Below are 27,269 nucleotides of genomic sequence, written 5' to 3'. Positions count from 1 at the left end.
ATAAGGCTGAGTAGTGCGCCAGGTAGCTGAGAGGGGGAAACAGATATTACATCCGCTCGATAATGCATTGCATGTAAATTTTTTAGAAGTCAAACTTTGGAAACTTTGATCAGGTTTACGCAAATGTTATTTATATCTACAATACCAAAGATACATCATACAAAACTATATCTCATGGTGAATCTAATGGTATATGTTTGCCGTTCTAGATGTAATTGTTTTTCTCCACGTACATGGTCAAACTTTGTGATGTTTGACTTCTCAATAAATCTATATGCTATGGACCGAGGAGAGTGCTGTAACACCCATGATGCGACTATATCTCTCGCGTGTCGAGGCATGATTTAGAGGCATAACCGCATCGTGGTTTTGTCGCAAGAAGGGTCATCTTCAGACAATCCCATGTAATGAACAAGAATGGGATAAAGAGTTGGCTTACAATCGCCACTTCACACAATGAACATATAATCCATACATCATTCAGAGTACACACATAGTCCGACTATGGACGAAGCCAAAAGAAAAGAAGATAACCCAACTGCTAGATCCCCGATCGTCTCAACTGGGCTCCACTACTGATCAACATGAAACGAAACATAGCAACGACCAAGATCTTTGTTGAGCTCCCATCTGAGCTCGGTTGCATCACCTGCACTGGTATCATCAGCACCTGCAATTGTTGTGATAGTATCTGGTGAGTCACCACGACTCAGCAATCTAAAACCCGTGAGTAGGGATGGCAACGGAGCCCCATACCCGCCAAACCCATGGGGATTTCATATATTAGGGGGTGGGGATGGGCGAAAAACATCCCCATGGGGATATTTACCAAACTAATTTATTCCCCATCGGGTACAACGAGGATGGGGACGATATCCTATTCCCCAGACCCAATACCCATCGGGGACCCGGTTAGTAAGTGTGACACTGCGGTCAATGTTAAAATATACACAAACAAACTTGCGAAAACAAAAAAAGCTCTAAAAAAACCTTAAACCTATCTCACATCCTCACCTCAGCTGCCACCATGACCAAGAAGTCAATATGACCTAGATAGGCATTAGCAGGACAAGGACAACACCATGTATGTATGTTGATCATAGGGTCTCATATTATGTATATGAGTATTTGTTTATGGGGATGGGGACCCTAATGGGGCCCCGTTCCCCAGTGGGGCATGGGTATGGGGAAATTTCATCCCCAGTCATGTAAACAGGGATGGGGATGGGATGATAGGGAATAGATGGGGATGGGGACGTTGTAGGTATCCCCATAGGGGATTGTCCCCATTGCCATCCCTACCCGTGAGATCAAGACTATTTAAGCTTATGGGTAGGAAGTGGTAATGAGGTGGAGTTGCAGCAAGCACTAAGCAAATATGGTGGCTAACATACGCAAATAAGAGCGAGAAGAGAAGCAACTGAACAGTCAAGAAGCTAGAGTGATCAAGAAGTGATCCTGAAACTACTTACGCACAATCATAACACAAAGACCGTGTTCACTTCCCGGACTCCGCCGAAAAGAGACCATCACAGCTACACACGCGGTTGATGCGTTTTAATTAAGTCACGTGCCAAGTTCCCTACAACCGGATATTAACAAATTCCCATCTGCCACATAACCATGGGCACGGCTCTCAAAATTTTAAACCCTGCAGGTGTGTCCCAACTTAGCCCATCACAAGCTCTCAGGATCTGTGAAGGATATTCCTTCTCCCAAGAACACCCGATCAGCCTCGGAATCCCGGTTACAAGACATTTCGTCAATGGTAAAACAAGACCAGCTAGACCGCCCGATGTGCCGACAAATCCCGATAAGAGTCGCACGTATCTAGTTCTCATGGCACACCGGATGGGCAAGGCGTCGGGTTGGCATAGACCCTGGTTGCCCAGGGGGCGCCGGACATCGCCTGGTTCGGACCAACAATTGGACAAGCACTAGCCCGGGGGTGTTAAAATAAAGATGACCCTCGGGGCTGCAGACCCCAAGGAAGGGTTATAGGTTGTTAGGCAAATGGAAAACCAATGTTGGGCCTTGCTGGAGGAGTTTAATTCAAAGCGAATTGTCAAGGGGTTCCCATAAACCCGACCGCGTAAGGAATGCAAAATCAAGGAACATAACACCGGTATGACGAAAACTAAGTATATAGATGCATTAATTAAATAAGAGATATTGTGATATCCCGAAATGATCCTGTTCCAACATGGAGCAATCTTCAACTTCACCTACAACTAGCAACGCTCTAAGAGGGGCTGAGCAAAAGCGGTAACTTAGCCAAAAAACGATTTGCTAGGAAAGGTGGGTTAGAGGCTGACATGGCAATATGGGAGGCATGGTAAACAAGTGAAATGTGGCACAACATAGCGATAGAACGAAGCAACTAGCAAGCAAAGATAGAAGTGATATCGAGGGTAATGGTCATCTTGCTTGAGATCCCGCAAGGAAGAAGAACGAGACCATGAAGAAGACAAACAGACGTAGTCGAACGAATCCTCACAACTCCGGAACAAAATCAAAGCTAACGAGAGAAGCAAACCGGAAAGGAGGAAACAACATGGTAAACACACAAGCATAATCATGGCATGATGCACAATCAAGTATGATGCATGTCCGGTTTAATGAGGCATGGCATGGCAAAGTGCAACAAACAATACTACAAGTTAAGTGGAGCTCAATATGCAATGAGTTGCATATTGACAAAACACCACATTGACATATTTAATTTAATCTTTTTTAAGCTAGCAAACAATATTAAATGTTGTTAAACATGGCAAGAGGTGAAGCATAATTAAACTACCTATCTAGACAAGCTTAAATGAGGCCGGAACAACAAACACCAATTCCGGGAAATCGCCATGTGCATAATTTGAGTTTGGTATTGTTCTGCCTATTACATAGTTTTAGAATTGTTAAACATCCAAAGTAAGTGCACCAAGTTAAACTAGGCATTTCTCCACCCCATTTACATATAAAGTTTATTAAAATTAGAGCTACGGTTATTTAGTTATGAAATAAATCATTTTAACATGGCATTTAAGCAAATTTAAACAAATAACATTTTAAACATTTTAAATAGGGGTGAAAGTTGCATATTATGAAACTAGATGAAATTCTAAGCATTTTACATATATAAATGGGACAATTGCCTTTTTACCCCTAGTTGGTTCCTACCCACGGGTTTTGCCCTTACTTTTCGAGCTTGCTCAGTTTTGCCCTTACTTTTTCCATCAAGGTCCCTCGAATGCCATTTGACCGTTTGACCAAAACTTTGAAAATTCATAACTAATTCATATGAACTCAGAAAAATGCAAATAAGATATCAAAATGTTCAGATAAACATTACCTTTATGGGCATATCATTTGCATTCAGGACAAAATCATCATTTAAACTACCCGAGGTAATTAATGTTATTAACATTATTAAAAGTAAATAGGTATAAACAATATTTTTTTCATGAATAAAAAAAAGATGCAAATGTAGGTGATGTTTTCTGAACATCCTAATAACTTATTTGCATTTTTCTGAGTTTGTATCAACTTGTTATGAATGTTCTAATGACTTTGACCATTATTTCGAAACTTCAGAAAACTTGTTTAGATGGATCTTCGCGACGAGATAATGCGGAAAACTTGGAACTCCAGAAAAGAAAAGATGAAGCATCTTGAACGGAGAAAAATGACATGATGAACAACTCTGGAAAGAAGAAACTAGATTACTTGGATGAATCAATAATAAGAATTATGTTATGCCTATCCTTCACCAATTTAAATTGACGACAAGCAACGGATTTGGCATACTACTTATTCTCGTAGAAAGGATTAAGAGAGATATAGCGTAAACTTGAGAAGGTATAGATGGAACCACCGGTGGGATTTGGAAACAACAAATGAATTGATATGATAATGAAGGAAGTGAAATCTTGAACGAACAACCGTAAGAATTGAAAATGAAAGTAGCAAAGGCACAATTCACCGGGAAGAATTGGAAACTGAATGAAGATATTTGAGGGGATTTAGATACATGATAACGAAGAGATCATGAACTAATTAGAGGGTATTTGAACGATGCACCGGTAAGATTTTGAGAATGATAGCTACATGTTGAGCATGAAGAATTATGACATGATGGCCTTCGGAGGAAAGAAATGGAAACAACTCATGAAATGCTCCGGATGGTAAGAAAAGAATTGTCACAATCAAAAACAATTATGAGAGGATGGCATAAAGCTAGAACCATGAATCTCTGGAAGAACGGGTAAGGATTTAAGAGGAACTCTTCTTCGGTCTTCAAAATTCGATAATAATGACGAGAAACACCACCATGAATTGTTGAGACACTCCGAAAGGATTAAAAGAAAAAAAGGTTGATCCAAAGATCAAAAGAATTTGAAAACGACCTTGGAGAAGGCATGTGACTGATGAAAATTCATTCTTACGTCAAACTTGGAAATGAATTTGAGAATCGCTCCTGATAATTAAAAGAGTCAGGTAAGATCCTGGGAAAAGACCTGTGGGTTAGGGCCCACTCAAAAGAAAACACCATTCGAAATAATTTTAAAGAGAGATTTCACTGGTTGAATTAAATGGCTTGAATGAGATAACAATCTCCAAAATAACTTGAAGGATTGAGAATGAAAACACGAATCTTGCAAGATATCTTCAACACTCCGGATATGAACTGGGCAAGGTGAATAAAATAAGAGAGCCTTGGATAAGAAATTCACATGGGAAGATATGTGAAACAAAAGGAAGAGAAATAATCAACACCGAAGCTTGAAATTAATCCACCAGAGAAGAAAAGAGACAAAGAATAATAGACTTGAAGCTCCGTTAGTATCTTCCTAATAATCACCGAATAAGAACATTGACAAAAAAGAATGGAGAGACTTCCCATCAATAAAAGGATACTTGATTAAAATATATGAGTCCTTGAAGAAAAGGGTGGGAGGGCGGGAAAAAACAGAGGCAACTTTGGACGGATGAAACAAACACCGCTGAGAAAACTTAGAATTGATCTCGCAAATGTTGAAATGATCGGATCCACTTGAAGAGAAGCACGCCAGTTGGAAAAGAATTAGCATGACGACCTCGACGATCAAGAATGATTAGTATTCACATAGCAATATGAGAACACCGTTTAGGAAAGCTATGGATCAACACTTGACATCGAAGCAACTCGAATACCATAACTCAAAAAAAAGGATTTGGCTTGGAGAATAAGCCGGAAACAAACATATGATAGAGATTTCGTCTGAAATTTTCATGGTGGGTCCCACACGGGCTCGATCGTGCAGCACCATCATGTACAAGGCAGTGCACATGACATATGAAGCGTCCCCGAATCAGCATAGCCAAGGATTCTTTAAGACACAACGAGACCACTGTAAAAATGACCGTGGATAGGCGGACCACTAGACGTTGAACCCCAATCTCATATCATGCATTTGTCGAAAAGAAAAAAAACTAGAGCTACTTGAATTCCCACCAATAAACTCCCAAAACTTTCTGGTTATGCAATCTGGTGTTGGGGATATAGGGGAAGCCATAAATATCTCACCCAAACTAACAATACCTACATCCAAGCTGTATCCATCCGTCAACACATAACCAAGAAAACTCTAGAAATAGTGTACCTCAACCTTCGAAAAGCATCCGTTATACGAGCTATGGAAATAGTCTCGAACTCCCGCCCCAGTACTGGGTGGCGTCGAGGTTATCTCACCAACAACTGCATAAAAGAGATTTTCGATGTCGGCAAAACTCAGGTATTCCAGAACTGCAACGATAAAATTGTGACGACAACACCTCGGAGCTCAACTCCCCGGGACACTGCCACAACCCCTAAATGTCAGGAGGCACCAAGAACAATGTTCTCATCACAAGAATATCAGAACGATCCCAAGATACCCGCGCGATCCTAAAAAAATAGTGAAATTTGAGGAGATGAAAGTCAAAACATCTACGTCAGGAGGCCTCACCAAAGCGACAAAGGGACTGAGGAGTAAAAAGAATCCTACTCTCCGATATATATAATCCTAAGACTCAAAACATTTGGTCTAGACTCAACAACGTCAGTGATTCGATCAAGCATGGGGCTCCTAAGTCTGGGATGGCTCTGATACCAACTTGTAACACCCACGATGCGGCTATATCTCTCACGTGTCGAGGCACGATTTAGAGGCATAACCGCATGGTGGTCTTGCGCAAGAAGGGTCATCTTCACACAATCCCATGTAATGAACAAGAATGGGATAAAGAGTTGGCTTACAATCGCCACTTCACACAATGAACATATAATTCATACATCATTCAGAGTACACACATAGTCCGACTATGGACGAAGCCAAAAGAAAAGAAGATAACCTAACTGCTAGATCCCCCATCGTCTCAACTAGGCTCCACTACTGATCAACATGAAACGAAACATAGCAACAACCAAGATCTTCATTGAGCTCCCATCTAAGCTCGGTTGCATCACCTGCACTAGTATCATCGGCACCTGTAACTGTTGTGATAGTATCTGGTGAGACACGAGGACTCAACAATCTCAAAACCCGCGAGATCAAGACTATTTCAGCTTATGGGTATGAAGTGGTAACGAGGTGGAGTTGCAGCAAGCACTAAGCAAATATGGTGGCTAACATACGCAAATAAGAGTGAGAATAGAAGCAACGGAACGGTCGAGAAGCTAGAAGTGATCAAGAAGTGATCCTGAAACTACTTCTGCACAATCATAACACAAAGACCGTGTTCACTTCCCGGACTTCGCCGAAAAGAGACCATCACGGCTACACACACGGTTGATGCGTTTAATTTAAGTCAAGTGCCAAGTTCTCTACAATCGGATATTAACAAATTCCCATCTGCCACATAACCGCGGGCACAGCTCTCGAAAGTGTAAACCCTGCAGGGGTGTCTCAACTTAGCCCATCACGAGCTCTCACGATCAGCGAAGGATATTCCTTCTCCCGGGAAGACCCGATCAGCCTCGGAATCCCGGTTACAAGACATTTCGACAATGGTAAAACAAGACCAGCAAGACCGCCTGATGCGCCGACAATCCCAATAGGAGCTGCACATATCTCGTTCTCAGGGCAACACCGGATGAACACACGTACAACTAGAACCAGACCTCGAGTTTCCCCGAGGTGGCGCTGCAATGGCTCTGGTTTCGGTACCAACACTTAGACAAGCACTGGCCCGAGGGGGCTATAATAAAGATGACCCTCAGAGACGCAGACCCAAGGTAAAAGTAGGTGTGGTGAGGCAAAGCTAAAACCAATGTTGGCCTTGCTGAGGAGTTTTATTCAAAGCGAACTGTCAAGGGGTCCCATAAATTACCCGACCGCGTAAGGAACGCAAATCCGGGAACATAACACCGGTATGACGGACACTAGGGTGGCAAGAGTGGAACAAAACACCAGGCAAAAGGCCGAGCCTTCCACCCTTTACAAGTATATAGATGCATTAATAATAAAGAGATATTGTGATATCCACCAAAATCCTGTTCACCATGGAGCAATCTTCAACTTCACCTGCAACTAGCAACGGTATAAGAGGGGCTGAGCAAAAGCGGTAACTTAGCCAAACAACGGTTTGCTAGGAAAGGTGGGTTAGAGGCTAACATGGCAATATGGGAGGCATGGTAAACAAGTGAAAAGTAGCACAACATAGCGATAGAACGAAGCAACTAGCAAGCAAAGATAGAAGTGATATCGAGGGTAATGGTCATCTTGCTTGAGATCCCGCAAGGAAGAAGAACGAGACCATGAAGAAGACAAACAGACGTAGTCGAACGAATCCTCACAACTCCAGAACGAAACCAAAGCTAACGAGAGAAGCAAACCGGAAAGGAGGAAACAACATGGTAAACACACAAGCATAACCATGGCATGATGCACAATCAAGTATGATGCATGTCCGGTTTAATGTGGCATGGCATGGCAAAGTGCAACAAACAATACTACAAGTTAAGTGGAGCTCAATATGAAACGAGTTGCATATTGACAAAGCACCACATTGACATATTTAGTTTAATCTCATTTAAGCTACCAAACAATATTAAATGTTGTTAAACATGGCAAGAGGTGAAGCATAATTAAACTACCTATCTAGGCAAGTTTAAATGAGGCCGGAACAACAAAGAACAACTGGAAAATCCCCATGTGCATAATTTGAGTTTGGTATTGTTCTGTCTATTACATAGTTTTAGAATTGTTAAACATGAAAAGTAAGTGCACCAAGTTAAAATAGGCATTTATCCACCCCATTTACATATAAAGTTTATTAAAATTGGAGCTACGGTTATTTTGTTAATGAAATAAATCATTTTAACATGGCATTTAAGCAAATTTAAGAAAACAACATTTTAAACATTTTAAACAGGGGTGAAAGTTGCATATTATGAAACTAGATGAAATTCTAAGCATTTTAGATATATAAATTATTTACATATGATGCATAGTAGAGTTATTATATGCACGAAGTTAGAGGGGTTTTCTGCAAATCTGTTTATTCACTAGATAAATAACTAAAATCGCTGGAACAGGAAAAAACAGATCAAGACGAAACTGACTAGCAGGCCAAACAAGGAGGCGCTGGGGCAGCTCACTCATGGGCTGAGGCCCGGTTGAAGCTGGCAGCTGGAGAGGCAACGACCCAGGTCGCGGGTTGACGCGGTCAACGAGACGACGAGCGAGCGTATGTTGTTCGGTGTAGGGGAAGCAGAGGACACATCGGCGGCCTGGCGCGGCTGGAACTTGCCGCGGGCGAGAGACATGAGGTCCAGGAGCCATGGCATCAGCGGGAGTTCCTGGTTGGAGAGATGGCCGGCGGGAGAGGGGTCCTAGTCCGGTTACTTGCGAGATGGCGACGGCGCGAGGAGGCTCTTGACGGCAACGAGGTGTTGCGCGAGGGGTGGAGCGCGTGGCCTCGGACGCCTGGCTGTCGAAGTAGAGGAGCAGGATGACGTTGTAGCTGTTGTCGGCGGTGGCGTGGACGCGCAAGGCCGCACGAAAGCGCTGGTGCTCACGATCCACTCGGGATCGAGCAGAGGGAAGAAGAGGCACGGCCTCGGGCATCCTCGAGCATGCGTGCGGGTGACGAGGCAAGGCGGAGCGCTTCATGGGGAACAGGGGGATGCGGCGGTGGAGATGCTCGGGACCCTCCTGGTCCAGATCGAGCGAGGAAGGAGGACTCGGGCTGCAACCATGGCGCGGGAAGCTCCTGTAGGGAAAAAGACAGGGAGAAAGATGGTGTGAGCGAGAGGGAGACAGGGGAAAGGAGAAGGAGGGACGCTACGGTCCTGCTGGTTGCCGGTGAGGAGCGTCTTGGGGGGCCTCGAGCACGAGGAGCGCGGCTGGCTGCTCTGGTTGGAGGGTGGATGAAGGCGAGAAGGTCGTGGGTGCCGGTTGGCTTGATGGGGAATTCAAGGGAGAGGAGGTGGGCAGATCGGGATGGATCCCGAGGCGGAAGAGGACTGGCGGCAGCGATCGGGAAGGATGGTACAAGAGGGCTAGGATCTAGGGTTTGACCCGATTTAGAATGAGGTAGCTTATATATAGGGAAAGGAGATGGTTTGGGGTAGACTTAGAACCTCCGATTTACATCATACAGTCGAGATAAAAAGGGTTGAGATGATAAATCGAAGATATTAGAGGGATGTTTGGGGATGATCTGAATACAATGGTGATGACTGAGCGGATCGGGTTCGGGGAAGTTTCGGACACGCGCGAGGGGGTCGGTGGTTGTGCAAAGAGGTTAGGTGGTTTGACAAGAGGGAAACGAAAACACGGTTGGTCTCGGAATGGTCCATGACGGCAAGGGGGGAATGCGGCAACTACGAATGGATGGAAGCTTTATGAAAGCATGTAGATGCAATGCGCATGATGCTATGAGATGAGATGCATGACATGAACAAAATGCAAAATGAAAGACAAAAACCCAACCATAGAGGAAATAACACAACACATAGCCGGAAATGGCAAGAGTTAGAGTTACAATTATGGAAAGTTACATCCGGGGCGTTACAAGTGCCTAAGTCGAGACATGTCATGTCTTTGTGTGAAGGATATGAGTAAGTGTGCAAAAAGAGTACGTGTGTGAAAGAGAAAGTGGCAACAAACGATAAATTAGAGAGAGAGTGTGTTTTTTTGTTTCTTATGCGAACATATCACACATGCATGTTCGAGATAGAAAAGCGAGGTGAGGAGATACACGGAGATAGCTAGCGTGTGATTGTTTGCAACAGAGAGAGACACCCCTATAGCACATGTCCAATAGAGGTCTGGCCAACAAGGAACAAAGGTCGAGAGGGACACATGGAGAACATGGACGCATGGAGAGGGAGAGAAGGTGTGTTTGTGATAGAGAGATCCCCTTGAGATAGTGAGGGGACTATATGGTGGGAGATCGAGGGAGGTGCATGCGCGATAAAAAGATGCCCCGAGAGAAATCGAGATAGACCATGCACATGTTTGTGATGGAGACTGAGATTAGATAGTCATATACATATAGGCTGGACTGCGTGTGCCTACAATTAAGTGAGAGACCATCATACTTGGTTAGCTAGGCATGAGATTGTGTGTGTGCGCGTGTGAGATGGAGAGAGAACAGGGGAGGGAGATCGAGTTTAGATGGGCCTATCGAGTGCGAGTGAGATATGCATGTGTATGTGTGACCCTGGTAGATGGAGAGTTTGGGAGAGATGGGGAAGAGCTCCGAGATGACAGAGTGGTGCGTGAGAGAATTACGGGCAATGAGCCAAGGAATTTGTGTGCGTACGATGAGTGCACCCAAGATATCTGGCTTGGACTAGAGTATCATACATAGTGTGCGAGAGAGACCTATAGATGGAGTATATATGCATGCGAACTAGAAAGACCCCACCCCCACACACCAATACAAAAAAAATACACTTCCGTGATGATACATGTTTGTCACAGTAGGTTGCGTTTTTTGTCATGCATGTACATCCATGACAAATTTATGACAGAATCAAGATAGTCATACCCGTGCTGTCGTAGAAGTGTTCCATGACATTACCAAAATTATCATCACAGAAGTGTCCACTTCCATGACGATAAATCGCGTGTCACAGAAGTGCTTTCGTCAAGGGTGACCGACACGTGGCATCCACCGTAATGGAACGCTGTTAAGCTACCAGGTCAGGTTTTGGATCTGATAACCCATTAACAGCCCCGACCAATGGGGATTTTCCATGTGTAAAATCATCATTGGCTGGAGGAAACACGTGTCGGCTCACCGTTGGGACAGATGTTATCCACTCATTGGATGGAAGACGCCTATGGTACGTCGACACGTGGCACGGCCCAACAGAGGCCCATTCTTGTGAAAAGGCCGGCCCAGTAAAAATTAGTAGGCCAGCCCATATAAGGCCTACTTGTGTCAGGTCCATTTAAGCCCACGGCCCATACGAGATGAGCCAATTCGGCCCGTCAACGGCCCGTTAAAGATTTGACACCATTGCAGCCCATCGTCAGTTCGAGCCCGTTAACAGCCCGCTATATATCTGGGCTCAATATCGGCCCGATGAGATTTCGGCCTGTTAACGGCCCGTTTAATGGATGGGCCAATTTTCAGGATGTACATCTTTCGGCCTTTTAGCGACCCATTTAAATGTTGGGCTAGTTTCCGGCCCGGTGTGTCTTTCAGCCTGTTGACGGCCCATAAATCTGATGGGCCATTTGTTGTCGGACCTGAGTTTCGGCCTTTTAGCGGCCCATTTAAGTGTTGGGCCAATTTTCTGGCCCGGTGTCACTTTCAGCCTGTTGACGGCCCATAAATCAGTTGGGCCATTTTTAGTCGGACCTGAGTTTTGGCCTTTTAGCGACCCATTTAAGTGTTGGGCCAATTCCCGGCCCTGTGTGACTTTCGGCCTGTTAACGGACCATAAATGAGTTGGGCCATTTGTAGTCGGACCTTAGTTTTGGCCCTTTAACGGCCCATGCCCTTCATGGTCCAATACCAGCCCGGTTTCTCTTTCGGCCTGCTAAAGGCCCACAACACAGTTGGGCCATTTACAATACGACCTGACTTTCGGCCTCTTAGCGGCCCATGGTCTTCATGGTCCAGTACAAGCCCGCTGTCTCTTTCGGCCTGCTAAAGGCCTACAGTATAGTTGGGCCATATGTAGCCCAAACTTAGTAACGGCCTGTTAACGGCCCGTGAAATAAACTGGGGCCACCTGTTGCCCGCTTCGATGTCGGCCTGTTAACGACCCGGGAGGTAAGAGGGCCGACCATTAACTTTCGGCCTAGTAACGGCCCATTAACTTAATGGGCCCACTAAAGTTCGTACATGTCTTTAGGCCAAATTAGATAATTTGAGCCCATTACGACGAGCAATTATGCACAGGACCAAAACCGATCACGCAAAGGTACGGCATACAGGGAATAACGTTGCACATCCAGCATATATTACAGGAAATTACATCCACTGGGCAATCAAAGATTGATGCCAGTGCAAATAAATGAGCAGAACCTAACCATCTACAACGTCACAATCTGCAACCTCAGCACAGATGACGCCCATAAGCATGTGGGCAAGTTCTTTCTGCTTTGCTACACTGTCTCTGAAAACATTGATCAGTTGTTGTGTCGCACGACTCTGCACCTCTGATTCATCCACCATTTCCATCATTGCTTCAGCCATTAATTGGTTCACAAACATACATTTATTCCGTTGCATTCGAGACAGAGGATACTGAACAGATTCAGATGGCGATTTTGGCAGGCTTGTATTATTGATAGTGGAGAGTGTCTCGACCACTGCATCATAACATAAATTAGGACGGGAACCAAACAGATTAATCATGAGTTATTGCCATATTACCTGGCCTAGATTTACTGGAAAGAAACAATGGGGTTGCCTTGCTGTTTTCAGAGTTTGTCTTCTTATCTTCAGCAGCCTGCACAAAATTAACACACTAGCATTGCTATCATTGGCCAAGTCAGATAATAGGAAAGCAACATTGACACAACGAACGTTTGGGCAAGTAGCCTACACCAAATTAACACAATATGGCACAGCTATCATCAGCCAGGTAAGGTAGTACGAAAGCAACATTGACACAATGAATGAATGGGCAACCAGAGAAGCACTACAATTCAGTAATGTGCGTGATATGAGATAGTACATTCATGCAGCTCAGTATGCAAAACTACCAGGCAGTTTTCCTTACAAAAATCAACATTGGCGCCTTTAACATTTTGCTACAACTAATTTTAGATCAGATAAAGGTTAGATTCACGCCGATTAACAAAATACATGTTGATGTAAAAATATAGTGATATACAACAGGTACTTACATCAGCATTGGAGCACAGAGAATTCCCGCAAGATATTTTCCTCGAATACGATCCCAATGGAGGAAGTCTTCTATCGTTTAACCTTATTTTCTAAAAGAGAGATGGGTAAGAAACATGTAGAAAATATGATCAGAATGCTATAAAATTTCATGATGCGAGGATACGCACACGCTTCTTAGAATGGAGTTGACATTCTTTTGCTGGACTGGAGCGGACTAGTTCTTTGGCCACTGGAATCTGCTTATTATCAGTGGGAGTTGGGTTTCTCTGTGCTGGAGCAGTATCTATGAAAAATGGAGTTGGTTTATTATCTCCTGGCGTTTGGATCTTTTGCAAAGACCTGGTTTGTAACCCTTCAGATTCTAACAGAGCCGTCTTCCCCTTGCATGCCTTATATAGAAGAATGGTGATTCAGTTATAAAACATGCTACAGCAGAGATGGAATAGGTACTGAAGAATAGAAAGGCATGACATATTGACATGTATTCCCTCCATCCGGAAATAAATGGACGGGTCTAGGCGTATTTCAGTTCTAGATACATCCAGTTTTATCCATTTCTGCGACATTTAATCCGGACGGAGGGAGTATGATGTAAGAGCTAGGGATACGACAGGACAACACAGTAAAAAAACACTGAAAAACCCACTGCAGAACCAAAGTATTCAAACCCACTGATATGAGATAGTACACTCATGCAGCTCAGGATGCAAAACTACCAGGCAGTTTTCCTTACAAAAATCAACATTGTGGCCTTTAATCATACATTTTGCTACAACTAAATTTAGATCAGATAAAGGTTGGATTCACGCCGATTAACAAAATACATGCTGATGTAAAAATATAGTGATATACAACAGGTACTTACATCTACATTGGAGCACAGAGAATTCCTGCAAGAATCTTTCCTCATAAACGATACCATTGCAGAAATTCTTCTATCTGTTAAGCTTATTTTCTAAAAGAGAGATGGGTAAGAAACATGTAGAAAATATGATCAGCATGCTATAAAATTTCATGATGCAAGGATACGCACACGCTTCTTAGAATTGAGTTGACATATTTTTGCTCGACTGGAGCGGACTAGTTCTTTGGCCACTGGAATCTGCTTATTATCAGTAGGAGTTGGGTTTCTCTGTGCTGGAGCAGTATCTATAAAAACTGGAGTTGGTTTATTATCTCCTGGCGTTTGGATCTTTTGCAAAGGCCTTGTTTGTAACCCTTCAGATTCTAACATAGTCGTCTTCCCCTTGCATGCCTTGTATAGAAGAATGGTGCTTTAATTATAAAACATGCGACAGCAGAGAGATGGAATAGGTACTGAAGAATAGAAAGGCATGACATATTGACATGTATTCCCTCCATCCGGAAAAAAATGGATGGGTCTAGGCGTATTTCAGTTCTAGATACATCCTTTTTTATCCATTTCGGCAACATGTAATCCGGACGGAGGGAGTATGGTGTAAGAGCTAGGGATACGACAGGACAACACAGCAAAAAAAACTAGTTGAATGTAAAACTATATGCTAGCGGAATACGTACAGAAATAACCAAGGCAACATACACGTGTATGATTGGGAAAATAAGATGGCATTGCAACAGAGCACTAGAACAACACTTCAATGTAAAAAAACATGGTATGGCAGACAGATGAAGTACATACTGATGAATAACAATGCATAAGATATTCAGAAGCATGATGTCCAAATTAAGCAGATGGCATTGCGATAGAGTAGAATGACAGTACTTGAATTTGAAAACATGTTATCATGAATGGAATAGGTACTGAAAAACAGGAAGGCATGACATATTTACATGCATGATCAGCATGCTAAGCACATGGCATTGCAACAGAGTAGATACACTCCAGGACATTATATGCATGTTGTACCCATATCACAGGCCAAGTTAGAGCAAGGACCTTGTGGGGTGAAGAGGATTCATCATCTTTCTGCAAGTCTTCTGAAGAACTGCCTTTACATGTTCCATCATATTGGGTATCATTGACATCAAGTTTATTGGCCTTTACATTGCTCCGTGAGGTTCTTGTGGATATATCAGTGTGTGCAATTATATCTGACATGCATGGAAGACAACTAGTAGTTAGATTTATGTAAATGAGTGCCTGTAGGAGACGACATAAATAGTAGGACTGGGGTTAACTAGCAGCAACAGGTCTCATAAACTAAAGGGAGAACACAGATGAAAGCTACAGAATATGTATCGTTTGTACTCGAGATTAACTAGATGGCACACAAAAGTATTAAAGAACAACATAGGTAATACTAGAAGTGGTATAATACTATAATCACCAGCCTGTGGGATAGCATTGGCTGATGGATGATAACTATGGAACAACGTTACCTAAAGAACAAGTATCTTAGCTGAACTATGGAACAACGTGAACTCCTGAACAAGACCCGTAAGAGATCAGCATGAATATACAGTGAAATGTGATGATCTATTTTCCGTGCTTAGATGAATAACAAAGCCATAAATGTTGCACACAAGTAAGATGAGGGTACAACCTATCTGGCTGCCATCCATAGGAGTGAGCATCATGTGCTGACTTGTCGATGGCCCTGCAGTTGTTGTGGCTGTCCATGTCGGGCACGCGCATTCGATGCAGGGAACTGTTGAGTGGGGACTGTAGCTCCCTTCTGGTGTATGCTTCCCTTGTTGGAGCAGCTGCGGTGAGTCGGAAGACGGTGTGTCTGAAGATGCAGATAACGCATAAAGTTAAGAACGACATATCTCTTTGATCCGAAGAAATACACTAAGAGATCAACAGCAAGGTACGAGAGTGGTCACACGTCTGTTGACTGAAGACTAAATTGGGGTCACACGATTTTATTTTATTTTGGTACTGTCCGATCTATGCCGGATGGCTTGATGGCCGTCTTGTGCCTCCCGGCTGACACTGTTCGGAATCTTCCCCGAAGAGCCAGCGACCAACGGCAGAGCAGCCTGCCTCCGCTGTCCTTGGCCCCGTCGAAAACCCCGCTCCCCGCCCCACCGCACTGCCGTGGTTGCGCCGCCCCCGGGCCAATCCACAAAGACTCCCCGTCATCCAGATTCAGCGGCGGCAGTACCTTCTTCCCACGTAACTCTAAAAGATAGCTATCTAAGCGCTGCTTTCGTGGCGAACTTGCGGCCCCGCACCCTTACGTTAGACACCAGCCAACCGGCAGCCTAGGAGCTCCGCCACCTCGAGGGGTGCTGCTTCCCATTGGGAATTGATTGGCCCAGAATAAAAATTCAGACAACTGACGCCTAAATAAAGTGATTTCAGATGAGGGTGCGACCTATATGGCGGCATGGTGAAGTAGGAAGCTCTAGCTGCCGAGTCGGTGAGGCCGGCGCAGTTGCGGTGGTGACCGGCGGCAGGGAAAGAGAAATGTTGCGACGGTCGACGGCTACGCGGAAGCAGCGCCAGGACTCTGGACAGATCCGAAGTTGGAGCCGCTCCGGCGCCGTGAACAACTGCGGGGGTGAATCGGCTCCGGTACGGTTCATGCGGCCATCGTCGATGCAACACTAGCAGCACGGAGTAAGAGGCAGACGGCCCAGTGCACGACGGCAATTGGACAGCGTCTCCGGCATTAGGGAGGAGGGCGGCTGTGAAATTGGTGCGGTGGGGGGCGCCATGGAGATGGGGCTGAGGTTTCACGGCTCGGGAGAAGGGAGCTTCCCGGGGAGAAGGTGATTTGGTGCCCATGAGGTATGAATGGGGGCGGGCGGGGGGGGGGGATTGGGAGGGGAGTGGAACCATGTCTTACGGACGCATTTGTCTGAAATGTGAGGGGGAGTTACAGTTCTACCCTTGCCTATAGGCTTCTCGGCTTGGGTCTGTGTACTGAGGGTCGGGGATAGTAGAGTAACTTTGCTTCTCCCCAAATAGTGGGCGGGAGCGATTTCGGGCGAGGAGGGCGTGTTTTGAACTATAGTGGGCGCGAGCGAATTCGGGCGAGGAGAGCGTGTTTTGAAATAGTGGGCGTGAGCTATTTCGGGCGAGGAGAGCGTGTTTTGCCGACCATGGTTTATGAATTATTCGGCACATGTCATTTGGGCCGAGGAGAAGGCGCGCTTGGATGAAGTTACGAACCTACCCTCGATGTACAACGGGCCAATTGATGCGTGTCCCACATAGGACGGTAATTTCGCGTCTCCCATTTATTTGCTCGGGCGAATTCCACCGAGCAGAGAGGATGTTTAACGGTTCGTTCAAATTTTGGGAGAACGAGCATCCACGTCTACCTTACCAAGTCGATTCGAATCAAATTTTGAAATATTAGCTTGCCACTTCTTTTTTAGATGGAGAGATGATGCTCGGGAGTAATGTGTTTTTACATGCTCGTTGCTAGCGATTTACTATATGACAAATAGTTGACCCACTCAAAAACGCGAATCAAACCCAAAATGAAATATCTCGATTCAATGAACTAGCTCGTTCAGTAGGTCAAAATAGTGAACTAAATCCAAAATTGAACACCTCAATCGAGTAGCATGTTGTACAGTATTATAGTACTCCATGAACATGTTGAAAGTCAAATTAATGAACTTGTTTGATATACGCATATATCCGTTCATGTGTGGATTGCAGACAACATGGTCTCCAATTTAAATATTTGAATGCAAGTTTATATCAGTCTTTGATGCATAAAACGCGACCTCCCCCTCTCCCGGACTCCTGTTCTCTCTCTCTCTCTCTCACTCTCTCGCCGACAATCTTCAATTCTGTCGCACGCATCCGACACAAAAACCTTGTTGGTCCCTCTCCCTTTCTCTCTCTCTGTGTGTGTGTGGGGGGGGGGTCTTTCTAGTCCGCATTCATATATACACCATCTATAGGTCTCTCTCGCACACTATGTATGATACTCTAGCTAGTCCAAGCTAGATATCTTGGATGCACTCATCGTACGCACACAAATTCCTTGGCTCTTTGCCCGTAACTCTCTCACGCACCACTATGTCGTCTCGGAGCTCTTCCCCCCCTCTCTCAAACTCTCCATCCACCTGGGTCACACATACACATGCATATCTCACTCGCACTCGATAGGCCCATCTAAAACTCTATCTCTCTCCATCGTTCTCTCTCCATCTCACACGCACACACACACACAATCTCATGCCCAGCTAGCCAAGTATGATGGTCTCTCACTCAATTGTAGGCACACGCAGTCCCCCCTATATGTATATGACTAGCTAATCTTAGTCTCCATCACAAACATGTGCATGGTCTATCTCGATTTCTCTCGGGGCATCTTTCTATCGCGCACGCACTCCCTCGATCTCCCACCCATATAGTCCCCTCACGATCTCGAGGGGATCTCTCTATCACAAACACACCCTCTCTCCCTCCCCTTGCGTCCATGCCATCCATGTGTCCCTCTCGACCTTTTTTCCTTGTTGGCCAGACCTCTATTGGACATGTGCTACAGGGGTGTCTCTCTCCGTTGCAAACAATCACACACTAGCTATCTTCGTGTATCTCCTCGCCTCGCTTTTCCATCTCGGAGATGCATGCGTGATATGTTCGCATAAGAAACGAAAAAACACACACTCTCTCTAATTTATCGTTTGTTGTCACTTTCTCTTTCACACACATACTCTTTTTGCACACTTACTCATTCTCCTTCACACGCACTTGATCTGTCTCGACTGAGGCACTCACCTCCGTCCATAGCACATAGATTTATTGAAAAGTCAAACATCACAAAGTTTGACCATGTACGTGGAGAAAAAGAATTACATCTAGTACGGCAAACATATACCATTAGATTCACCATGAGATGTAGTTTTGTATGATGTATCTTTGGTATTGTAGATATAAATAACATTTGCGTAAACCTGATCAAAGTTTCCAAAGTTTGACTTCTAAAAAATTTACATGCACTGCATTATCGAGCGGATGGAATATCTCTTTCCCCCTCTCAGCTATCTGACGCACCACTCAGCCTTATCGGGGCTCCTCAATCTCTCTCAAACTTTATTGGTCAGTTTGGTTCGTGACCTGACCCTCATGCCTTGATGGTCGGTACTGCCTGGTGTGGACGTGAGATGTAAAATATTTCTGCCTGGCCAGGCTTGTGTGGTGCTGAAGCGTTTGGTTCATGCCTGGGCCAGGCAAAGCATCAACGTCCCATCAATCAATCCATGCATCAATTATTTAATGCTAATATCCATCCATGTTGCTGTTAGCCTCGTGGCCGCACGACCAGGCACGGCCAGGTGTTCAAAATCGGTCGCTTGGGCCAGGCTACTTGCAGTGTGTGGAGTTCAGCCAAGCTAATTAAAGTGCAAGGGAACCCATCCAACAAGCGTGCATGAAATCCAGCCACAACCCCGGGCGGGCTTTCTTTTTCACAGGGTAGCAACCAAACAAGCGTGCATGAAATCCAGCCACAACCCCAGGCCACGCAAAAGATGCTCACGACGCAAGCCAAACAGGCCTTATATCTCCCTGGTTCACACATACACATGTCTCGCTCGCGCTATACATATAGACCCATCCAACACTCTCCGCCCTTGTTCTCTCTCCATGTGACACGCACCCCCCTAAGTACCATAATCCCTCACTCCATCATAGGCTCTGTTTGGATCCATGGGTTAGAGTTAGTTTGGAGTCAACTAACCCAAAAAGATCCAAATAGGAGGGTTAGTTTAGGTTAGATGCATCTAACCCATCCAAAAAAACTAACCCATCCAAGAGGTGCTTATTTGGGTTAGTTCTTCTTGGGACCACTAATAAACAGTTTTTTCTCTCGCTCTCCCCGCAGCAGATCCCTCCCCACTTCCTTGAAGCTTCTCGTCCTCTCCCTCCCTCCCTCTCGCACCGCCTGTGAAGGTGCCTCGCCGTATCCGCGCTCCATCTAACCCTGCCATCCAAGCACCTCTTTACTTAGAGTTAGTTCAGGGTTAGAATCTAACTCTAACCTCTATCTGAGTTAGAGTATCCAAATAGGGCCATAGGCGCAAGCACCCCCTCCTACTAAGTATGATTATCTCTTACTAGCCACCAGGAACACAAGTATTGTCTCCTTCCATCCATACGTCTATCTCGATATCTCTCGGGGCATCTTCTATCGCGCACACACCTTGTCACTCGATCTCCCACCCATGTAGTCCCATCACGATCTCTAGGGGATCTCTCTATGACAAACATACACTCTCTCCTCCCCATGTCTGCATTTTCTCCGTACGTCTCTCTCGACCTCTCTCCCTTGTTTGTCAGACCCCTCTTGGCCACGTGCTAGGGGTCTTCCTCTCTCGGTTCCAAACAACCACACACTATCTCCTCACCTTGCCTCCGTTGTCGAAGATGCATGTGTGATATGTTTGCATAAGACACACATGCTTTTTCTCCACTTTTATCATGTGTTGTCCATGTCTCTTTCACACACGCACACACACTTTTTTCACTCTCTCTCTCTCTCTCTCTCGTCAGGGACTCTGTAACGTCCATAAGCATATGGATGTTTTGAAAAGTCAAACCTCAGAAAAGTTTGACTAGGTATATGTGGAGAAAAACATTTACATCTGGAACGATCATTAGATTCATCACAACATGTACTTACTTCATACTATCTTTTACCTTTGGTATTGCCGATATAAGTAATTTCTTTATAAACTTGGTCAAAGTTTCAAAGTTTGACTTTTAAAAAAATGTTGTAACTACATAATCGAACGGAGGGAGTAGCTCTTTCTCTCTCTTCTCTGCTATCTCTCGCGGGCCTCCCCTCTCACTCGAACTCTCTATACCGATGGATTATATGCTCACTGTGTCAGTGTATAGCTCTGTATATTGTTTAGTTGACCGGTCAACCAATCCACATGTTGTGTTGTCAGCTCGTGTTCTGTATCTTGGTGTGCTGGCCCATGTGGCAGTGGGTGAAAATAAGTAAACTAGAGGCCCATCTGACACGCGGTGAAGGAAACAAAGTTGAAACCACTCGAGGTAGCACCTCGCACGCTAGTAAATTGAGGGCGCATTGAGGACAAACTTCTTGTGCGCGAAGGATGCACTCGCGCACAATTCACCACTGCGCGGCGGCATGCACAGAAGGACGCACTCGCGCACACCCAGCACACAACACACACCAGCACACGTGTACACCGGCGTCGCTGCTAGTTGAGATGGACGGCGAGGTAGCTAACAAGCGGAGGCCGCTCAAGCCAAAACCGCATCTGGCGAGCCTGGACTTCATCAGCAGCCTCCCCAGCGACATGCTGCTCATCATCATCGGCCTCCTCACCACCAAATCTGCCGTGCGGACCGCCATGCTCTCCCGGTGGTGGCGCCCCCTCTGGCGATACGTCCCCCTCAAACTCATCATCGACAGTTGCCTCTGCGACGGGGATTGCAAACGCATGGCTGCAGTCTCCAAGATCCTTTCATCGCACCCTGGGCCAGCCAGACGCCTTGACATCCGCATGTTCAGTACCAACTGCAAGGTCCAACCCAAGTTTGACGAGTGGTTCTTATCCCCCGCCCTAGATCAGCTCGAGGAGCTCAGCTTTGAAGCTGGACGATGTCACTCTCTGCCGTCGTCTGCGCTCCGCCTCACGCCAATGCCGCGCCGCGCCAGCTTCAGCTCCTGCTATCTTCCCCTGATTAATGCCGCGCCCGCCCTTCTTCTCCCTCAACTCAAGCAGCTCGACCTGTTCGACGTTGTCATCTCGAAGAAGGCTATGGAGCACCTTCTCCGCAGCTGTACTGCGCTTGAGTACCTTCGTCTTGAGCAGATCCACGGGTTCATTAGCCTCCACATCGCCTCGACGAATCTCCGATGGATTTATGTGTCTTGCTGGCCCCGCAACAAGACATCAATTGGGAAGAGATCACTCCAGCTGTTCCACGTTATGGTCATTGAGAATGCGCCTTTCCTTGAGAGATTGCTTGTATCGGATATAGAAGGTCCAACAAAAATCAGGGTCATTGATGCGCCGAAATTGACAGTGTTGGTGTACTCGTCTGCCAAATTCTCCGAACTCTTTATTGGATCCATAATCGTTCAGGTACAACACTCATCTTCTTCTCCGTCTTCTTGAAATTCACATTTTTAAATTTCTTCTTGATGTATTTACGACCGTCTTCCAGAAAATGATTCCCACAAGCTTGACCCAGTCCATGCGCACAGTGAAGATCTTAGCACTAAAATCTATCGGCCCCAATCTAGATCAATTTGTTGGATTCCTTACATGCTTTCCATGCACGGAGAAGCTACTCATCGAGGTGAAACTTCTTTCCTATTAGTAAACGGTAATCACAACGTAGCTCAATTTTTTTCGTAATTTCCCCAAATTACGATGGCAAGTGTAGTGTTCAAAACTACATCCATGCACTGCACCGAAAGAAATGTTTTTAGTATTTTTTCTCACGTGATCACCTGCATCATTTTTATGCTATACTACTATAGTAGCCTAGGCTAGTCATAGTGGAGAGTAACTTAGACTACTCCAGTAACTCTATGGTTACCCTAAGGGCAAGTACTACCTCCATCCTGGTTTACTCTTCCAATTTTGTAGTATCAAAATTTGACCATAGGTTTAACTGACAAAATGTTAATGCATGTCACTAAGAACTATATCGTTGGATTCGTATTTGAACATAATTTCAAATGGTGTAATTTTTAGTGACATGAATTGGCATTTTCTTAGGTAAATCTATGGTCAAAATTTTATACTAAATACGAGGTAGTTGTAACGCCCCGAGACCGACGCTCCAGAAGACTTCCAGCTATTCCGAGTTTCGCAGTGTGTTTTATTTGTTTGTTGCATTCATCCTTGCATCATTTGCATTGCATCATGTCATCATATCATTAATTTTTAAAACCTCAACTAAATAAATTGTATGGATTTTTTGATCCATTTAAATCGAGGGACTCACATGGTGACTTCTCTTTATAACATATCCTCCAATATTAGAGAGCTATATTAAATATTCCACTATTTTTGGAATTCACCATAACACACTTGCAAAATCCCAATGCTTCTGTTGTCTTAATTCTTGATCTCCAACTTTGCCATTTATTCTTTCATCATTTTCCGGAGCTCCACCAAAAATCCGAACATTTTTGGACCTTCCTTTCATCAAGTCCTAGTTCAAACCCATTTGAATTTCAAATGAGTTTGAATTTAAATCTTTCGATCATGCCCACTTCTATTTTTCCTGGATCGAGCTCATTTTTATGAGTCCGGGAAAATTGTCCGCATGCACATATTCTTTCCCTAACCCTTTCTTTCTTTCCTTCTCTCTAATTCTTTTCTGTTAAGGAAAATATAAGAGAGAGAGAGAGAGAGCAGCTCACCCAGACCCCCCCTGTTCCCCCTCTGCCCACCAAGACCCAACAACAGTAGCTGTCAGGCCGGCCCATTTGCGTCTTGGCCCAACCGCGCCCTTTAACCCTAGCCCGACCATCCTCCCGATCCATCTACTCCTCGTTCCCCTCGTTTGCGCCGCCAGGAAGAACCTGCGCCCGATCCCCTCGCCTCCCTCCTCCTCGATCGGGCCCTGCCCCATCCTCTCCGCCGCGCCCCTTCCCCTCGTCGCCTCCTCCCTCTGCTGCGCGCGAGGCCGTCCATCCTCGTCGCCCCGCTGCATCGCCTGACGCTGCTCCGCGTCTCGCCTCCTCAGTCAGCTTTCCCTGCTTCGAGCAGCAGCTCGGGAACGAGCAACCCCGCCGGCCTGCCAGGCCACCGGGGCTCCCTCCGCCGTCGAGCAGCCCAGCAGATGAGCCCCGCGCCATCCTTCCCTCTCTGTGCCAAGTCCGGCCGCCGTGCCGCCATGCTCTGTGTCGCCCCTCCGTCGTCCGCTTCCGGCGCCTCCGACCCTCCTCTGCATCGTCTCCCCGTCACCATGGCCCGACGCCCACGCCTCTGCTGCTTCGTTGCCCTCCCGCGCCTCCCGTGAACCCGCCTGCCTCCTTGACCTCCAGGCCACCCCGTCGCGCCCTTCTCCTTGCTGAGGCAGCCACCGGCGCCCCAAGCGCCTGCCCTGCCATGGCCTCTGCCTCTTTTGGCCGACCCGTTGTTGCCGTGCACAACCTCTGCCGTGCCCTGTGTGCGTGCTCTCCGCTGCTCTTGAAGATCGAAACCCGAGGCCTTTGGTGTTGTTCTGGATTTCGCCAAGACCGGACCCGTCAAGTACCCTTCGGATTCGTCAAGACTCTCATGTACAACTACACTCGGTGATGCGACAAGTACCTCTCTCGACGACCCTGGACGACTACAAAAATGTGTACCACTACCGTCGACCCTCGAAGACCCCGTGGACCCCGAACATCTACGGATCATGAACACCTACTTCCACTACGAGATGTACCTCTACCGACGCCGCGAACGACTACTTCCACGACGTCCCGTGAACGCCTACTTCCTCGAACCGCCCCGAAAACGCACGCTTCAAAGGTATAACCGCCGAGAACGACCGCCGTGGACCAAATGCATGTGTTGAATGAGATGCTCGAGTTTTGCACCGTGATCGAATCGTCCTTGCGATGCCCCTCTTTTGTCGTGCCACCGTCCCGTGGGAACCCGGAAGTCGGGATCACCCCACCATCTTGCATGACTCGCTCACGCTCACTTCCTTTTGTACCGGTATCTCCGTGAGCTACCGGAACCGATATGTTGCCGTGGCATCATTTTCGGAATGTTACCGTGGCACCATTTTTGTTTCGCCGCCGTGACACCCTTTATGTTCCGCCATGGTGACCAAATGCTTCATAACATGCTCATGTCAACATTTTCATAAAATTGCATAAAACTTGTATATGTCATCCGCATCATGATAAAAACATTTAAAATGTTTAAACTTGTTGTTGCATTAAATTGCTAAATGCATATGGGGATTTACCGGATTTGTTGTTTTTATATCCGGCCCCATTTAAATTGTTTAGATGGTATAGTTTATATTATGCTTCACCTCTTGCCATGTTTAACAACAGTTAATATTGTTGGGTAGCTTAAACGAGAGATAACTAAATAATTGATGTGGTGTTCCGTCAACATGCACCTCGTTGCATATTGAGCTCCACTTAACTTGTAGTATTGTTTGTTGCACTTTGCCATGCCATGCCTCATTAAACCGGACATGCATCATACTTGATTGTGCATCATGCCATGTTGATGTGCTGGTTGTTTACTATGTTGTTTGTTTCTTTCCGGGTTGCTTCTCTCGTTAGCTTCGGTTTCGTTCCGGAGTTGTGAGGATTCGTTCGTCTACGACCGATTGTCTTCTTCTTGGACTCGTTCTTCTTCCTTGCGGGATTTCAGGCAAGATGATCATACCCTCGAAATCACTACTATCTTTGCTATGCTAGTTTGCTCGCTCTTTTGCTATGCCAATGCTACGATGCCTACCATTTGCTTGTCAGCCTCCCAAATTGCCATGTCAAACCTCTAACCCATCATGTCCTAGCAAACCGTTGATTGGCTATGTTACCGCTTTGCTCAGCCCCTCTTATAGCGTTGTTAGTTGCAGGTGAAGATTGAAGTTTGTTCCTTGTTGGAACATGGAGATGTTGTTCCTTGTTGGAACATGTTTACTTGTTGGGATATCACAATATATCTTACTTAATTAATGCATCTATATACTTGGTAAAGGGTGGAAGGCTCGGCCTTATGCCTGGTGTTTTGTTCCACTCTTGCCGCCCTAGTTTCCGTCATATCGGTGTTATGTTCCCGAATTTTGCGTTCCTTACACGGTTGGGCTATAATGGGAACCCCTTGACAGTTCGCCTTAAGTAAAGCTTCTCCAGCAATGCCCAACATTGGTTTTACCATTTGCCACCTAGCCTTTTCTTTCCCTTGGGTTCTGCAGACTCAAGGGTCATCATTTTTTAACCCCCCCGGGCCAGTGCTCCTCTGAGTGTTGGTCCGAACTAGAGTCCTGTGCAGCGCCCCCTCGGGGAAACTCGAGGTTTGGTTTTAGTTGTATGGAGCGCTCATCTGAGTGTGCCCTGAGAAAGAGATATGTGCAGCTCCTATCGGGATTTGTCGGCACATTCGGGCGGTGTTGCTGGTTTAGTTTTACCCTGTCGAAATGTCTTGTTGTACCGGGATACCGAGTCTGATCGGAATGTCTCGGGTGGAGGTCTATTCCTTCGTTGACCGTGAGAGCTTGTGATGGGCTAAGTTGGGACACCCTGCAGGGATTTGAACTTTCGAAAGCCGTGCCCGCGGTTATGGGCAGATGGGAATTTGTTAACGTCCGGTTGTAGAAAACCCGAAGTTGACCTTAATTAAAATACATCAACCGCGTGTGTAACCGTGATGGTCTCTTCTCGGCGGAGTCCGGAAGTGAACACGGTGTTGGAGTTATGTTTGACGTAAGTAGTTTCAGGATCACTTCTTGATCATAGTTTCTCGACCGTGCTTTGCCTTCTCTTCTCGCTCTCATTTGCGTATGTTAGCCACCATATATGCTAGTCGCTTGCTGCAGCTCCACCTCATTACTCCATCCTTCCTATAGGCTTAAATAGTCTTGATCTCGCGGGTGCGAGATTGCTGAGTCCCCGTGGCTCACATATACTTCCAAAACCAGTTTGCAGGTGCCTATGTTATCGAACAGGTGACGCAACCAAGCTCAAGGAGGAGCTCGATGAAGATCTTGCCCTTTGTGTTGTTTCGTTCTAGTTGATCAGTAGTGGAGCCCAGTTGGGGTCGATCGGGGACCTTTGTCGCATTTGGGGTTCTTCTTTTATTTTGGTTCCGTAGTCGGACCTTGATTGTATCTGGATGATGTAATGCTTTATTCATGTAATTGTGTGAAGTGGCGATTGTAAGCCAACTATGTATCTCTTTCCCTTATGTATTACATGGGTTGTGTGAAGATTACCTCACTTGCGACATTGCTTTCAATGCGGTTATGCCTCTATGTCGTGCTTCGACATGTGGGAGATATAGCCGCATTGAGGGCGTTACAAGTTGGTATCAGAGCCTTC

The sequence above is a fragment of the Triticum aestivum genome, chromosome 3B (genome assembly GCF_018294505.1).
Source record: "Triticum aestivum cultivar Chinese Spring chromosome 3B, IWGSC CS RefSeq v2.1, whole genome shotgun sequence".
Lineage (NCBI taxonomy): Eukaryota > Viridiplantae > Streptophyta > Magnoliopsida > Poales > Poaceae > Triticum > Triticum aestivum.
The sequence above is the reverse complement of the archived record's forward strand: the minus strand, read 5'-3'. Positions refer to the sequence as shown.